Raw genomic sequence first — 17585 nt, forward strand, 5'->3', positions numbered from 1 at the left:
TACCTGTAGCCCACCCATCATCTCCCCACGTGCACAGCTGGCTCATGTGCCATCCTCCTGGCCCCTACTGAGGACAGTTTTAGCAGCAACCCTCTACCTCCATAGCTCTTGCTCCATGTGGCTTCGTTTGCTGCCAGGTATCAACAAATGATACTACTCTGAGACAGTGTTTTTTGCGATTTCCTTTCTTAGCATTGGTTTGCATACTGGAGCATATCCTCCTACTATTTACTATATGCACTCCTGCTTATCTCAGTGTAACAGTGCTGCTGAAGCACAGCTTGTACACCAGTTGCAAGTTGTGGATCCAACAGCTTGGCCTGCGTTTGCTCTTCCCATTTATGGGACAGGGCCAATTCGAAATCGCAAGTCATAAACAGACATGTTTACTTACAATTGTTAATAGCACTATCGATAGAAAATACTTTTTTAAAAAGCTCATTTATTTCTCTGCACTTGCTTTTTCTGTTAGTCTCAGATTAGATGAGAAAAGATTTCATGGAACCACTAAGGTTGGAAAAGACCTCCAAGATCATCCGGTCTAACCATCACCCTACTACCAATGTCACCCACCAAACCATGTCCCTAATTTTCCAAAGGTTTCATGTTTATGTGTTAGAAAGCAAGTTTTGCCGGATTTATTTTTAGTTGCAGAGGTATTTCTGAGGGGTGATAGGTCTGATAGAGGGTGGCGTCTGTAACCTCCAAACATTTGCAGGATTTTCTCTGTGGGTTAAGGGAAGGGTGACCCTCTGAGATTCCTCATCAACAAAACGTTGCGAGCATCTTCCACTTGGACCAAGACCCATCACCGTGCACTCCCCGAGAGCCACACCACCCTATTAACGCCGAGATTTCTTGCAGTTTTACTACTTTTAGGGACAGCCCAACTCCCCCCCCCCGCGCTGGTGCCTGATGCTCCCCGACCCCAAGCGCCCCCTCCCGCTGCCTCCGACTCTCATCTCCCTCCCCCCGCCCAACTTTCGCGTCCCACCTACCCCAAAGCAGGGATGCTCGGGCAGCTCCTCCCGCACCCCAAACCCCTGCTGGCGGCGGGGGGCGCCCGCGGGCGGCGGCGGGAGCGCGGGCGCGGGGGCGGCCGGGGAGCGGCGGCGTGAACGCGGCTGCAGAGCCCCCCCCGGCCGGCAGCGGGGAGCAGGGAGCGGCAGCGCCGCAGCCTCCGGAGCCGGCCGAGGAGCGAGCCCCGAGAGAGCCCCGGGAGAAGCCCCCCGGGGACGGGGGGGGGACGGCACGGCGGCCACAGGGGGCCCCCCGCACGCTGCGCGGCCCCGCCGCTGCCGCTCGCTCGCCCCCGGCGAAGAGAAACCAAAGCGAGCGGCGGCACCGCCACACGCTCTCTTCGCTCCCTCCTTCTCCTCCTCTTGGTGGTGGTGGTGTTTGGTTTTGTTTTGGTTTTTTGAATATTTTTTTTTGATTTTTTTTTTTTTTTCCGCGGGGATTCTCCGTTCTCCTCCCAGCCTGACTTGCACCTTCTTGATAATTTCTCTTCCCCACATCTCCACCTCGTTTTTTTTTTTTTTTTAATACTCTTCTTCTCCCCGCTTCCGAACCCTGTGTCTGTGTCTTTCAATACTATCACAACCTCTGCTAAAAATAGATCTTTTTATATACCCTTCCTCCTCTCTGACCCCATCCAACACCCCTTGTTAAGGTGAGTTGTGTCTTTTCATCACTTTTTTCCTTGTGTGTTGTTGTTTTGTTTTGTTTGTTGCTTTTTTTGTTTGTTTGTTTGTTTTTTTTTTTCCTCTCCCCCCTTTAGGGCAGGTTTTAGGGAGGAGGGGATGTGGAGGAGAGGATTTCACGGGGAGCCAGGCATGTTTGCAAAGCCTTATTTTCCCTTCTGCAGCCTCAGCATCGTTCCGGACTGCTCCTTTTTACCCCAAGGATGTAGCTGGCTGATGAAAGTGGGGAACTACTCTTCCTTAGCACTGCATGCTTGGAAGCCACAGCAACAGCAGGGGAAAAAAAAAAAAAAAGAAAAAAAAGAAAAGCTGCTCTCTTTTTCCTTCGTCCCCCCCCGCCCCCCCATTCCCTCCTCCTTTCAGTGTTTGGTTTTCTTTCTTTCTTTCTTTCCTTATTTATTTATTTTTTCTTTTGGTGTGTGTGTGTGAGCTTGATTTCTGTCTTTAAGCAATTCGCAGGGGACTTGCAAAGAATTGCATGTGATGTAGGGGGGAGTGAGTGTGCACGTGTGTCTGAGTGTGTGTGTGTGCATGTGTGTGTGTGTGTGTGAAGTGCATTTGTATTTCGTGTTTATGGGATGGGGAGTGATAAAGCTTCCACGCCGCCACTGTACATAGAGCGAGGAGCACGGCAGAGGCTGCTGATGGAGAAATTGGTCAGGGATGCAGGAAAAAACCACAGAGCTCTCGACAGAGTTCAGTCCCTTGTGCTCCAGGACATCTTTCTATAGATCATCGCTGGCACCTTCAAGGTGCTGCCTCCCATTCCTCTCCTGCCTTCTCGGCTAGGGATTGCCTAGAGGGGAAACTTCAGGGCTCATGCAAATTGCTGGTGTTTCTATTCCTCCAGCAGCCCGAGACTGTGTTATTCCAGGGATAAGTGGGGAAAACAGCGTTGTGATCCAGAGCAAACGGATCGTTTGCCATCACGTATTGCGTTCAGTATGAAAAAGAGAGATGAAGCGTTATTACTCTGGCCAGCCAGCAGAAGCTTTGCAGCCAGGTTTACTTTCCAATTCCAAAGTTGTTTTAGCCTGCTTTTCTTTCTTCAGCTCTTCAGCTAACTGTTCCTATTGACAACAGAAATGTGTTTCTACAGTAAAACAGTCTATTTGGAAGCTGCTGGGGAACAATTTATTATTCGGAGGCAATCAAGTAACTTATCTGTTTCATGGATTTCTCCCCAGTCTTTTAGTGTGCTTTCAACTATGTATTTTAGCGATGTGTCTGAAGTGGGGTAGTATAGATTTTAGTTGCATTTTAACAAGGAGTTAAGGCATAACTTGCAGGGTGCCATTTGCAAAGTGTCACTTAATATAAAGCAAAATAACAGCCCCCTAGCTCTTTTTCATGGATTTTTCACATCTTCGTTGTTTGCTTCAAAACAAGCAGGTGATTTATTATTATTATTATTATTTTTTAAGAACTTGGAGGGAAAGCTGGCTTCACAGTGATGCACAGTTAGAAACATTCAGAGCTCAAAAACATAACACGTCTGTGAAACTTGAATTTGTTCAGGAAATCTAATGGATCCAAAGCACATGGAAGATCACTTTATGTGCATAGTTTTCTAACAGGTTGGATCCTTTTTTTTGCATCTGAAAGTATACAAATGAATTTAAAAGGTTGCTATTACTTGTGCTTGGAGGCCCTAATACTGTATGGATACAGGAACATCTCAGTTGCCTGTCTAGTTAATGCAATTCAAATACAACCATTCTCTCCACATGCTTTATAGATGACGTTCAACAACAGTGAGCAGTCATGGAAGTAGTCTGGTGCTCTCCAGAATCATTTTATCATTCCTTTTTCTTCCGAGCCTAAATTAAAAAATTTTCACAAGTTTGCCTTGGGATTTTCTTTCTGCTGGGGCTAGCTGATGTTGCAAAAGTAGGAGGCATGCTTCAAGTGAGTTGTGCTGTTCTTAATGCCTGGTAGCGGAGAGGGAAGAACACCTGATGTGCTTTGTACATGATCCCTAAAGGTATGCAGGAGTGAGGAAAAAGATGAAAACCAGCACAGTACAGTAGCAGCTTAAAGAAGTAAATAAGGCTGATGCATGTTAGCTTGTCAGCTGCTGTTCTGCTGAAACCTGACTCCTGGCTAAGCACATTTTCTTGGTAAGCACTGTGATGTGATAAAATCTTTGTGATTTGGTGGAGTTTGCTGTTAGAATCACATGTGGCACAGGACATCTCTTGTTCTGATGATAAAAATCATGCCTCCTCATTTTAATCTGGAGGAGGCTGAAATATCCACTACTCCTGCTGAAGTTACTGGCAGTTACTCGTGTTCAGCAGTTGTCAGGATTTTTTATTTAAGTGTAGAAGGATTTAGGATGTTTGTAAAGGATACAATTGCCAACAGATCTGTAATGTGTCATTTTGTTTAGATTTTACCTTGGGTGCAAATAGTATGTTTATAGGTAAATGCTTTATTTACCACAGGAACACTAAAATGTGTCAGTAGACGGACAACTTTTGCATGTTTTTTTTTTTTTTTTTTTTTTTTCTCATGGGGTTTTAAAGTGAATTTCCTTGGTATTGGTTAGCTGTTTGTGAAAAAGCAGTGTTTGCTTCACAAGTGTATGCGCTGAGTTCCTTATGCTAGTTGATTTGCTGTTGACATCGGTGAAGGAATGGAATGTTTGTACTAATAAATAAATAAATAAATAAAAAAGACAGATTAATGCATTTTTGTATCATAACAGCTGAAAGACAAGCGCTTTCAGCTGGCTACAAAAATGCTCAAACAAAGGTTAATGTGGAGTTTGATCTGGTGGTTGTTCCCGGTGATGTGAGTGGCAGCATACCACCATTCAGGTTATTGTATCATGTTGTAACCTGTGATGAAACTTGCCTTTAAGTTATGTTTTGAGGCTTGGATAAAACTTGCGTTTATTCACCTCTGAAGCTTTTCTTGCTCTTCAAACATGTCCTATAAAGCTGTGAACTGTTATGAGCAAAGTCATGGGAAGGGAGTTCAGAAGTCACTTTGACTTTGTGGAGCTTACTGCTATAAAAGTAAGGCGGGATTTGTCTCTATGAATTTGTTAGCCAACTGAAACAATTTCCTTTTCTTATGGTACTTTATTATTCTGCAACATCACCCTAAAACACTTAGTCAAGGAGTTTTTATTGCATGGATGTTACTCTTCCACAGCTGAAGACCGTGTGTGCTTGGTGCTGTCCTAACCTACAACTACCCATTAGTTTCGGTAGCAATTTGTTGCAGGGCAAAACCGCTATTACATTCAGACATTTATTGAGGAAGCTGTATTTGTGTCAGATTTTCTTAAATTTTTAACAAAGGAAATGAAAACTGATGTAGTGTTGTTTAGGACTTTGGGAGGTAGAGTGCTGTTGTTATCTATAACCATGTAGACTGCAGTGGAAATATACATTTAAAAAGCAGTAGCATAAACCATCTAAAATCAAATTAGTCCAATTTTGTCTGAAAACCCCACCATTTCCACCAGTTTTAAAAGGTACTATGCCTGTTTTTTGATCTGCACGTATATTTGTAATTTTGAAACGTTTAGATGAATGAGGCTACTTTATGCAAAGCTGACTTTTTATTTGTGTTTTGTCCACTAGAAATACAATTTTCATAAGAAACTAATATATATATATATATATATATTTGTGCTGTACTTGCCTGCACATGGAAGAAAATTAGTATTTTACTCCTGGGAACCATATGTAGCCGAAGCATCGAGTGGAAACCAGCACCACATGCAGTCACGGTCTCAGTCTTGGTGGATGTGGACAAGTGTCAGCAGTGACAAGTGCTGGTGCATGGCTGGGGATGGAAGAGGCTGGCTCTTAGGGCAGGCAGAGCATCTAACTTACTGGTGCTGGAGTGGCTGTGTGGTGCAGGGCTAATCTAGCAAGTGACTTCCTCACTCTTAGCAGCAGTGAAACTCCTCTGTCTCAGTTTGCGTTCAGTGATCTGCTTGGTTTTTCCTCCGTACTAGAGCAGATATGGAAGGCTTAATTATAGGCTGGTAGTGCTACCACAGGTCTCTAGTGACAACTCTTTGTAGGAGGTCAGATGGAAAGTAATTGTGGAGAGGAGGCTACCGCAACGACGTTTCTTCTTTGTATGTTATAATTTATGCCAGTTTTCCTTCTATTTGTATACAGCTATTGTACCCTACTTGTCTGTGTAGGCTGGAGGCTGCTTTGTGTGGAGAAAGTGTTTGCAGGAAGTGGGAAAGTAATATTATTGTTCCCCTTTTGGAATAACAGAATGTAACAGCTCTTGCTACCCTGGTCCCAAACTGATGAAGGACAGCCATAGCATTGCTGGCAAAATGTTCAAAGTGACTAAAAGCTTTCTTGTTCTTTCATGATGGGAGCCACATTTCTAAGCATAATCCAAAGGGAACGCTCTTTTCAGAATGAAACTGTGTTAGTGAGTCCCCATGACCAGTCTTGTCCTGTTTGTGGCAGCCCAGTTAATTCCTGGATGAGGTGGGGTGAGCTTAGTTCCTCCCATTGGGGCCACAGCTCTAACTCCATGCTGGCAGCTAAGTAGCTATTCTAACAGTGCAGTGCTACCAGTAACAAAATGTAAGCTTTTTTTTTGTATGGCAAAATACATAACACACTATTGATTTCTGCTAACGGACAATGCTTTTAACAGGACGCGTGAATCCAGGCATTTTGATTATGGATCTGTTTATCTTTCCACATCCATGACTTTCTCATCTATGTTGTAGATATAATACTAGATATTATTGTAGATATGTAGATGTTAAATACCGTGGATAATTAATAGACTCTAAGGTAGCAAAATGCTTATCTTCTGTAAATGAAAGACAAAGTTCTTATTTTGTTCTTTCATTTGTTTTGGGGGCATGGTTGGTTCTTAACTACACCTTATTTAGTTAACATCTTTCTCTTAGTTTGCTTAAAAATAGTTGCAAATAGGTTTATTATTACTAATTTTAATCAGTCTTTTTTTGTGTGTGCTTTAAAAAAAAGTTTAGTTTCATATTGAAGTTTTACAGTAGGCTGTTGAGGTATGATGAAAACTAAATCCTCTTAATGACTGGTTGTCAGCATGCTTTGATTAATGTAAATGACATATATAGTGACAAGGTCTTTTTCAAACTTACTGGCAATTTGCATACAACAATATCTTTTATAATGAGTCATTTGGGGCTCCCATAGAGATTTTTTTTTTCTTTCTGATCTGCAGTGAAAAAAAAAAATCAAAGCAATTGGATTATTTGAGCTCCAGTACAACAAAAAAGCTGTGACGGTATGGTTCCCTAATCAGTCATACCATTGTCATCTTTTCACCTGGGTGAGTTCAGCATAAAACATATCTATAAGCCAGCCATAGCAGTTTGGGGCAACACCTTTAGTTCATGATGGCTGCTTCAGAAATCCGAGTAGAAATACACCAATACTTAGTGACATGGTGAATGGCAAGGAGCATCGGCTGGGAAATAAATAGGGCCCTGAGGTAGGCTGAGAAAACCTGAGGAAAAGAAACAAGAAGTTTGACTTTCTAGAGCAGAAGTCAGCACATGGCCATGAAATATTTCCAAGCTTCACTGGGCATTAAGTGCTGTACCTGACAAAATCTTAGCTACTCACTGGCAAGGCAGAATCCTAATGAAATGTATCTCTTCCAGCAGAAGCTGTAACAAGCAGAAAGAGAAAACTTTACAACTGTAATACTTGTGTTGCAAGTATTACAAATATTCTTGTTTAAGAATGTTAATTGTTCCTTCTACTGTTGTAATATTGATGGCCAGGTATGTCCCATTTTAGCTGTGTAACTTTTGAAAAGGTTTATACACCCTCAATTATGTAATGAATGGGAGAGTAGATTTACACTAGAAAAACATGGAAATTCAAAGTTAGGGCTTATCTTTCACTTAGCCATTGCAGGGACATGGTCTGTGACTTGGGAGTTCTTGTCGCAGCCTCAACAAACATCTCCTTGGGTGGCCTTCCATGTAGTCTTAAAATGGGACAGTGTAGTTAAGGCTGAATTCAGTAATTCCTGGGCATATGAAATTGTTCCTCAGTTTCAGTGCTTGCCTAAGTGCTCATAGAACAGTGACAATAGGGAAAGTATGAAGTATCATCATTTATTATTATCTCAGAAAAGCTCATCTTGTAGGAGATGCTCATGTTCCAGGCACCCTGCATCGCTAGACTAAAATTCCTTGGCAGTATCACTGTTTTTCTGCAGCGCCTCACTGCTCAATTCTGTGGCAGTATGAAATAAACTGAATGTCCTTTCTAAAATTTGAAGTCTAAATAAAGAACATGCCAAATATTGGAACATATTAAATATATTATTTGTATATGATAGTGCAAAAAGGATTTTAGCCATATGTTTCTCAATGTCCATCCATGTGCAAGATTTTTCTTTATTTGGATTTTCACCTAATATAAAAATACCTTGTGAAATCTAGAAGCAGATGAGTACTTCATGGGTAATACCTTACATGTCAGATAACTTACAGACATCAACTAATTAGCCATCACAGCAGCCCCCTTTGGGCTTTGTACTACAAAGTTTAAGATGTGGTAATAGTAAAATGTGAGGGAGCAGGAAAGGAGAATTAATTTTCCCTCTCCTTTTATAGTTAGCTTTCAAGGGTAATGTGGGAGAGAGACTAGGAACGAAGAGTGGATTTGACTGTGCTTAGCCACCAGGTTAGTTTTAAGGCTCATTACTCTTTCTCAGTGGGGACCGGTGCCTGCACGAGTATTTTGAGGATAAGGGGTTGGCAGGTTCCCCTGCCTGGCAATACAGAAGAACCTGGGAAAGGGAAAATTTTTTTACTTTTTTTTTTTTTTTTCTCAAGTCTGAAGGTAAAATCTGCAGTGCCATATGGCTAATATGGGATCATCTACTTCTCTGAGATCTTTCCCATGCATATCACAATGGCAAGCTCAGGATAGATCTTCAAGACCAAAATCTTAACAGCAACTTCTAAATTTGCACCTCCGATCACTTTTTGCTTGTGTGTGACACCTGGGTGTGCAGCCTGGAGCTGCAGCAATGGGAGGCAGAATCAGGGATAGTAAAGCAGCTGGAATCAAGGAAAGGATTTAGCAAATGGGTAACAAGGTATATTTACAAGCAAAAATGTGCAAAGATAAATGGGGACTATTTAAAAGAAAGGATAGAAGAGGGACAGGCATTGCACAGGGCTGGAATTAGTAAGATTTAACAGAATGCAAGAAACAGAAAACAGAAGACATCAGAGATGGAGGCTAGAGTGCAAAAAGACAGCACAACTAATGGTAGAAGGAGAAAGGTCAGGCTAAGAGGGAGCTGTACATATCAGTTAAAGTGTGTTTTCAGGATCAGCTTGAGTTGATCTAAATTCATGCTACTGCTGAAAGGGGAGTCCTGCACACTCTGCCTTCCCACCCCTGAATGATGTGCTGCAACTGGTAATATGAAAAAAGAAAAATTCATCCAGATCAGCTCCTTGATCCAGCTGACTAACTACTCCTATCAACACTACAGCAGCCTCGAGGCAAAGAGGCAGGGGGGACGTGAAGAAGGGCAGTGTAAAATTGACTGAAGCTGGTCACAAAACTGTGCTCTTGATCTGAAAGTCCCGATGAGATTCAGAGTTGGAAATTATTTAGAAGAGAGTCAGTTTAGGGCAACACAGAGAAAGAGACAATGAGCAGTTTAAATGGATACAAAGGAAAAAAAAAAGTGCTCAAAACAATTAGGAGACAAATTCACGTGTTTAAAATTCGCAAAAGCCAGTATTTATGTTGCCTATATGTTTAATTCAGCACCTGTAAGCATGCATGGTGACATGGTGTTTAGTTACGTGATGAAGCAGGGCTTCATCACAGGGAAGAAAACCCTGTGACAGCTTGCCCAGAGGTAGGATTGCCAGGAATATCGTACACCTCTCTGGGGCTGCCTGGTCCCTGTGATCCTGTCCAGCAGAGCAGAGCCTTTGACATGTGGCCGGCATCACCCTCACTCCACTGGATCACAAATAGCAAAGTCCTGTCCTCAGCAGTCCCACTGGTGGCTCCACACTTCCCTCTCACAACGTCGATTCCTATCTCCTTCATAGGCCCCAGCGTATTTCAAATTGACTTGTACAGTTTTACTTATTTATTTTAAAATCTGATACTTAAGCTTCTAAAACCAGAACACCTTTCTGACTCTGTTTGCCTCGTAACTGCACCTGAAATGTGCTATACATGTACAGCATGTGTTAAACTTATTTTTAAATGGTAACTTATGCTTTACGTCTTCCTTGGAATAAAAAGAAAAGATATCAAAAATGAAAAGGAACTCAGAATAAAGTGCCATCATAGAAAAGGAAGCAAAGATTAGAATACATTTTGTAATAAATGAAATATAAAGCTCTTAGTGAAATCTTATTGGTTATCTTTTTAATGATTTTTATTTTGAATATTAAAGAGGACAGTTATGGACAAATATGCACATATACAATCACACTATGGATTCTAGTCTTGGAAGGAAAGGGTTGAAACAGAACAGTGTAGCCATCGCTGTAAGAAATAAGATGCTGAGATATGATGTAATGCTGTCTAGACTAGAGTAAAAGGCGTATTTAAAAAACTTAGCTAACTTATTAAAATATTTTAGAATTCTAAGAAATCACAAGTGCTAGCTGCTGATCTTGGATTTTACTTTGATCACGTTCTATGAGTTCTGGTATCTTTTCATAACATTTTTAAAATGCTTCTTTTTCTTCCTTTAAGTATACCTATAGAGAATTGCATACTCATAAGAAGATATGACTGATTCTTCTGGGTTATCCAGTTCAATCCCTTGCTCTTACATCCAAGATATCATATAATTCCTTTCATGTATTGATCAAACTCCTCCTTACAACTATTTAGGGATTATTTAGTTCCCATACTAGTATTTGGAGGCTGTTTCAGAATTCTGGTTTCATTTCTCCTTAAATATATTTGTGGCCTGCTTATATTACTTTGTTCTTGATCTAATCTTGTACTTGAGCTTCAGTGGTCTTTTCTGCACAGTGTTTATTACCCCAAAGTATAAAGAAGTCCTGCCCACAGTCTTCCAGTGCAAGTCTTAAAAAAAAGTTTTTGCATGACAGAGTTCAGTTCTGGTTAGGACTCCTAAATTATTATGGAATATGGTGTGAAGTTATATACAGTGGTGTTTTCATCATGCTCCTTGTTCATGCGATGGCTAACCTTCTTATACCAGTCCTTGGTATTGACCTTCAGAGTTTGATGTGTCAAGTGCCTACCTCACATTTTTACTTGGGTGTAGGTTTTGTCTTCAGGTGTATAGTGCTCTACAGGGTTTTTGCAGACTCATTTTCATTTGGCTTGGTTCTGTTTTCTTACTATAAATAGTTTTAGTAAGACAGAAACAATTTTTGTTTATAGTTTGAACAAGTCCCGTTTCTCTGCTGGATTAATTTCACTTGCTGAGAGTTGATGTTTTGACACTTAAACAGATCCAATATGTGATTCTAAACATTTATCTTACAAACAGGAAGTAGCCATTATGCTCTAAGCAAAATTATTTTTGAATCAGACTATCCAACAGTCCTAATCAGGAATGCATTAGATTTCATGTGGATTTACTATTTGTACTTCATTTGAGAAGCCTAGAAATTAGTATAGCAAATTTTTATTATGGATTCATTTTCTGATTTTAAAGTTACAAGGAAAAGGAAGGTGTATATTTTATTTCTATTCCTTGAAGTATCATATAAATGGAGGACAGCAAATACAAGTGGCTGACCTTTTTACATTTCAGTAATTTAATTGAAATGGCTTTATTTTGAAAAGCAAAGGGTATTACTTCATAGTATTTTCAGTTTGCTTTTTGCTGTTGTTTTTTTTTTCTCCTCGAAAACAAAGGAGTAAAGTCATGAAACTGAAGCTTTTAAATAATTTGCAATTTCTAAAAGTAATTTCCTCAATACATAAAATGTTTTAACCAATGTTTCACAAGGAAGGGTGAATGCTCTGTAATTAGAGTGATATGACTGTAGCAGTCCTTATTAAGTTCAGGTGTACGCAAACTGGTTTATGCGTTACTGTGTTATACAAATAGATTAGTATTTAACTAATGTGGATTTGTTGCATTTGTCATTAAAAGCAAACAAAACCAAAACAAATAAAAAGTAAACAAAAAAAAAAAAACAAACAAACAAACAAACAAAAAAAAACAATACCATATTCCTTGTCTTCTATCACCGTGATTCCTTTATGGAAAAGACAGTTCTGTAATTTATTAGATAAGACATGCTATTTACTGTAGCATTTTTAAATACTACAATGCTGCAATACTCCTACAATGAGCACTGTTTCAAACTCAGTAAAATCCCACAATGAATGGAGCAGCTGGAACTGTAACTCAGGTTAGCTGCCCAGCACCAGACGTTCCTTCTGCTTTCTCCTGTGCCTGTTGACATTTGCTTCCCCTGCAGAATGACTTTATGCATGTTATTTGCAAGGTGTTAGTTAATTAGTAATGAGCTACCTTTCATCCTGGTGTAGACGTTGTCTTCAAGGAAAATGGTCTGTGTCACAGCATGAAGATTTATGTATACCTGCATGGGTAAAAAATGTCACTCACTCGATTTGTCCCATTTAACCTAATGGGGCTGCAGTATCTCATATGAGTATTTGTAGGCGTATGATCTGAGTCATACTTGTCCTGCGGACCTGGGCATGGAAGGGATTCAAGATCTGTGTTGGGGACAAAACTGCCAGCATGTGCTTGCACAAAGATGGGGGCTGGGAAGAATATAGCCTGGAGTCCTTTGCAGTGGCTCTATTCAGAAAACCAAAATATTTTCGCTGGTTGAAAAGAATGCAGCAATTCCCAGAATTGTTTGTGTGGTATTATTTAAAAAGGAAAATAAAAGAATTTTTGAATTAAAAAATGAGCTGTTGATCTGGCCAACTTTTTTTTTTTTTTTTTTAATAATATTTCATGACAGCATGTGACCTGTTTTCCTAGGATGTTTTGGATAGTTTTTGAATTTTTCTCTTTCTCCCCCTCCCCCCCCCCCCCCCCCCCCCCCCCCCACTGTTACTATGATAAGAATTAGTGCATAGGAACAACAGCAAAACAAAACAAAAAGCACCTCAGAAATGTATCATAAAAAATACCCTTTGAGATCTTTGCACTTCCGGGGACATTACAGGGTTTCTCTGGAATTTTGACTGAGGTCCTATCAAAATAGTTTTCAAACTGTGGTCAGCATCTCTGTGGTTATTCATGCACTACTTTTTCAGGGCCTGGAAAATAACTTGAGAAAGCCAATCCATTTATCAATAAGCTTCAGAGGAATTCTCACCTCCCTAAAAGTTTAGGTGCTTCATAAATTAGTGTTGGAAAAAATTAAGAAAAAAAGCCAGAAAGAAATGTGCTGGGTTAATGGATTTGAAGCTAACAACAGCAAAATTAAAGATTTCCTGGTTTTTGGGGTGTTTTGGGAAGGAGAAAAGGGTGTAGCCCAAAGTTTGTGCAACTTGAATTTCAGGATCATGTACTGATAAGATTGGATGAGTACATGAACTGGGAAATACCACCTATGGCCTATAATGGCATGCCAAACTTCTACATAGTAAAGATTGTTTGAAGTCTTTGAGCATTGAAAAACAGGTGGCATTTTCAGAGGCTTCCAGGCCTAATTGCCGCAACACTGTCACCAATAATAGTACTTGTATACCACAGTCTACTGAACACAGTCTCCTGTTGAAGAAAGCTTTGGATTTACTTAACAGAAGTTATCTTCATCTTGAAATGTGATTAACTAAGCTTATCACATGAGAGGAAAACCCTACTTAGCGTACTTTTGAAATAGTAGCTGTAGTTGCAGGTGAGTGATGTGCATGAAAAAAAGGTGGAAAGGGCAACGGAGACTCTAAGTTAGTCTAAGTAGCCAAAGCCACAGGAGTTGACAGTTGGTAGAACCACTATCCCTGGGGGTGTTTAAGGAAAGGTTGGATGTGAGCCTTAGGGACGTGGTTTAGTGGGTAGTATTGATGATAGGGGGATGGTTGGACTATATGAACTGGTTGGTCTTTTCCAACCTTAATGATTCTCTGGTTCTATGGCTTTCTGTTGTTTACCCTGCTTAATATGTTGATCCATTGTACCAGATCTCACTTGCACACTGGTATGCAAACTCCTGAACAGCTGAATCATGGTGCCTCCTTGGCAGTGGAGGGACTGTATTCCTCTTGCTGAGGGGTTTTGCTGAAGGCCAGCCTGGCAATCCTGAGCTTGGATGGTCCTCAGGTGGTCCTCCCACTGGCTTTCACACAGTGTGAAGACAGTGGAGTTCAATAATAAAGAAAGTGAGGAAGCAGTGGGATCATCTGGCTGAAAACTTGGGCCTTGTTGAAAATCCCTCCCTCTATCATGTTTCAGTTCCCAACTTCTGTAGATTTTAAAAAGGGGTATTAATATATTCTGTCAATATTAATGCAAAGGACCTCTCTGAAAATCCTGCTTACCTTCTGTCTTCGTGGGTATTAGATGTGGTTATTTTGAATCAGTGCACAGAATTAATGTTTTCAGATTGGATTTCTAACAGGCTTATGTCAGTCTGCTTCTTTCTTCCCTTGGCTTGTCTTGAGTACCTTTTGGATCAGCTACATTTGCCAGAGGGCTGATTCTAGTTCCTAGAAACTCCTAGTTCCTAGAAATTTATCCAAATATGTCCTTGATGGGTGAGGAGGACACTGACCCCAAAGAGGAGACTACAGATTTACCATGATGGGCACCAGGCAAGACTTTTGACATGCTGCACCTGTAGGGATCTGTGTCCACAACTTCTGAGACAGCTAAGACAATTGAAATTGACACAAATTTGTAGAAAAGTAAGCTTATTTTAATGCCTTCTCACTAACATTTTCATGACATACAATCTTGCTGTATGGCAACTATCCTAATTTTTCATGGCTACCCCGGGCATTTCGGAATGCTTGGCACTGTATGGATCTGTCTTTTTCTGTAACTTTTGTCAGAATGGTGTTAATTTTCACTGTTGTTATGGCTTCTGGTGTGCTTTGAATTGTCATATATTTCACTAAACAGTTTATTTAAAATACTTCTTTGAGGAGGCTGTTATTATGAGATTTGAAATGTGGAAGGTCTGAATGAAAAACAGCTTTCTTCTTTGTAGCCCTTTTTTGAGGGTGTCTTTTGACACATGAAACTTTCATTATACTTTAATTATTGATAGGAAGCATTTTCTTACCAGCATAGCACTTACACACAGTGAAATCACTTTTCAGAAGAAATTACTGCAAGCAATTTTTGGATGAGTTTCAGTTTTGCAAATAGCTTAGTTTTTTTCCCCTTTGTTTTTTCTTAGTATCCCATAAATTAAAGCACAAATGATAAGCAAGATCGTTATGCTGTCATGAATCACTCAAGTTCTAATGGCCTAATGCACTAAGCCTTAATTAGTAATACTGTATTTTTAAAATGACAATATTGTGAATGAAATCTGAACATGCCCTGTTTTATAACTGGGCTTCCCAGAAGATATTAAATGGATTCCTCTTCTTGGTATGTTTTTAAATAATTGATACGGCCACTTCAAGCCCTTAGTAGACGAATGAATTATTGGCTGCTAGTGACAAAATTTGGTTTGGGCATAATAACTTCACAGAGACATGGCACTGCATACATCTGCTGCTCTAATTAGAAAGTTTGCCTAGGGTGCTTATATCAGAAAGAGTGGGAAAAAATAGTGCTGCACAATCTGTTGTAACAGAGCAATTCCTGCAAAATGTGATTTATACATGATTTCTCATTAACCCTTTTACTTCTGCTAGAACACTCAGCTTCCATTTCAGTAAATTTTCTATGGGAAGTACTGTGTTGGCCTTATCTGATTGGGTTGCTACTTGGAAATGTCACCATTGTACTCCACATGTAGTGCGCAAGTGTGTAGTGTATACTACACACTTGTGTGTACTAACAGTGTGTAGTCTGCACTTAAACATAAGTTTATTGCTCTGTGGTGTAAAAGACTGTTTCTCCTCTGTCCTACAGGAGACTGGCCCTCGTGTCTCTCCAGCAGTGGAGAATAAGCCAGAGTACTGTGTTCCTTCATTCTAGCTAAGTCTTCACTTTATGCTCTTTTACAGAGGCAATACAAATCAGGAGTAATAGCGTAGAAAGAGTTCTCTTAGTCCAGTGATAGCCACACATTTTCTCAGGTAAACCTTGGGGAAATTGAGTTGGGGCCAAACTCAGTTGCAGTGGGATGGTGATCAAGAGCATCTCATCTAAACTGCGAGTATACAGCCCTTGAAAACAGGCCTTTTTTACTAGTTGGGCGGTATCTCATCCAATAAAACAGCACAGAGGTTGCAGCCAAAATAAATAGCTGTGGTTATGAGGAGAATTATTCAGCAGCGTAAAAGTAGGAGCAGCTTTCATTTGCTTTCTTACTTTAAATTGGCAATTCACTGAATATTTCCTGGGAAAGGATCAATTTCAACAAATACCTGTTTTTATACACACAGCAAGAGTTTGTTGTCATGGAACTCTAATTCATTATAGATGTCTGGAGAGAAACCTGGTGGGCTTTGTGGAGTAGAGGACTAGGCCTTATTCCTCCTAAACCTCATTTATGTTAATAAGTAATTCTAGTACATATCACTTGAAGGGCCCTGAAAATAAAGTAAAATGGAATTTGTTTTAAATAAATGGAAAGGAATGATCTCCAGAATGTTTGTGCTTCAGAGAAAGTGAAATGTGATCAGCCACATGAAATTCCCTGTTATCAACCCATTGGAGTGTTTCAAAGAGTAGATAAATGTTGTAAAGGCAAGTACAGGTGTTACAGGAGATGCAAGTCTATTTTGCATGCCTAATTATCTGCTCCTAAGGAGACAAAACAGCTCTTCAGGTTTCTGAAAGCAAAATCTGATACAGAAATTAGAGAAATGCAGTAACCTGATGTGAAGGAATACTTCTGAGAATCTGTTGTATTTTTATATTTTCCTTACTGGTATCTTTACAAAGAGTCAGAAAGGATGAAGCAGTATGATGGTGAGAGATACTGTATGTTTATAGAACATCCTGCCTGACATACATTGTGACTTGAATTTCTTTTACATTTTCAGCTTTTAGCTAATCCAAGTACTTAAGTATGTAATTAACTGTATTGTCAGCGTGACTGTTAAAGTAGGCTGTTTTGAAGTGTGGATATTGAAGGAGTCTTTTTTGAAGATCACAAATGATGATACCTGAATGGTGTCTAGAATATGCATACATTAAAAAGTTTGTGGAAAAATAGCATCAGGTATTTCTCTTACTTCCATGAAATGTTGGAAATTTTCTACATAATGAAAAGGTAGTGTTTATGTGCCATGATGTGGGAGGAATGAGAAATGAATAGAAAAGAGGAACCTGCAGTTGTTATCACTCATTTGTTCCCGTAGCAGCAAACACTGAAAATCCAAGATATCTGATTGAAATGATGAGAGACATTAGATGACCTGGTGTTGAAGTTGAATTTATTCTTCCTCAAAGGCATTCTTAAAGTGTTCTAATGATGGGTTTTAGAGTGTTTATTATTTTATTTTATTTTATTTTATTTTATTTTATTTTATTTTATTTTATTTTATTTTATTTTATTTTAATCTCTAAACTGAAATTTATGGTTCTACAGAGGATCTCGTAAGGGAGCACTTTATAAAATTTCCTTCCTATTGGTCTAAATGAGTCTGCTTTTCAGAAATTTCTGTGGGTCATTAGCTTTTATGCAGTATGATATGTTCATTTTTGGACTTTTGACATACATATTATTCACATTTTGTCTGGTGTTCAAGTTTCATCAATGGTTTCACTGTCCAAAGAACATAGAAAAAATGAATAACATCA

At 39.7% G+C, this 17585-nt stretch overlaps 1 protein-coding gene across 1 annotated transcript in view; it reads left to right on the top strand.

The window, feature by feature from the left end:
* The first annotated feature begins 1529 nt into the window (after positions 1-1529).
* LOC311433109 (poly(rC)-binding protein 3-like) overlaps positions 1530-17585 on the top strand; it is a 511482-nt gene continuing 495426 nt past the window's right edge. The window contains exon 1 of the mRNA XM_084511820.1: positions 1530-1672. The gene's annotated coding sequence lies outside the window, so the exon portion shown is untranslated. The remainder of the gene's footprint in view (positions 1673-17585) is intronic.

The sequence above is a fragment of the Aythya ferina genome, assembly GCF_964211825.1.
Source record: "Aythya ferina genome assembly, chromosome: 2".
Classification (NCBI taxonomy): domain Eukaryota; kingdom Metazoa; phylum Chordata; class Aves; order Anseriformes; family Anatidae; genus Aythya; species Aythya ferina.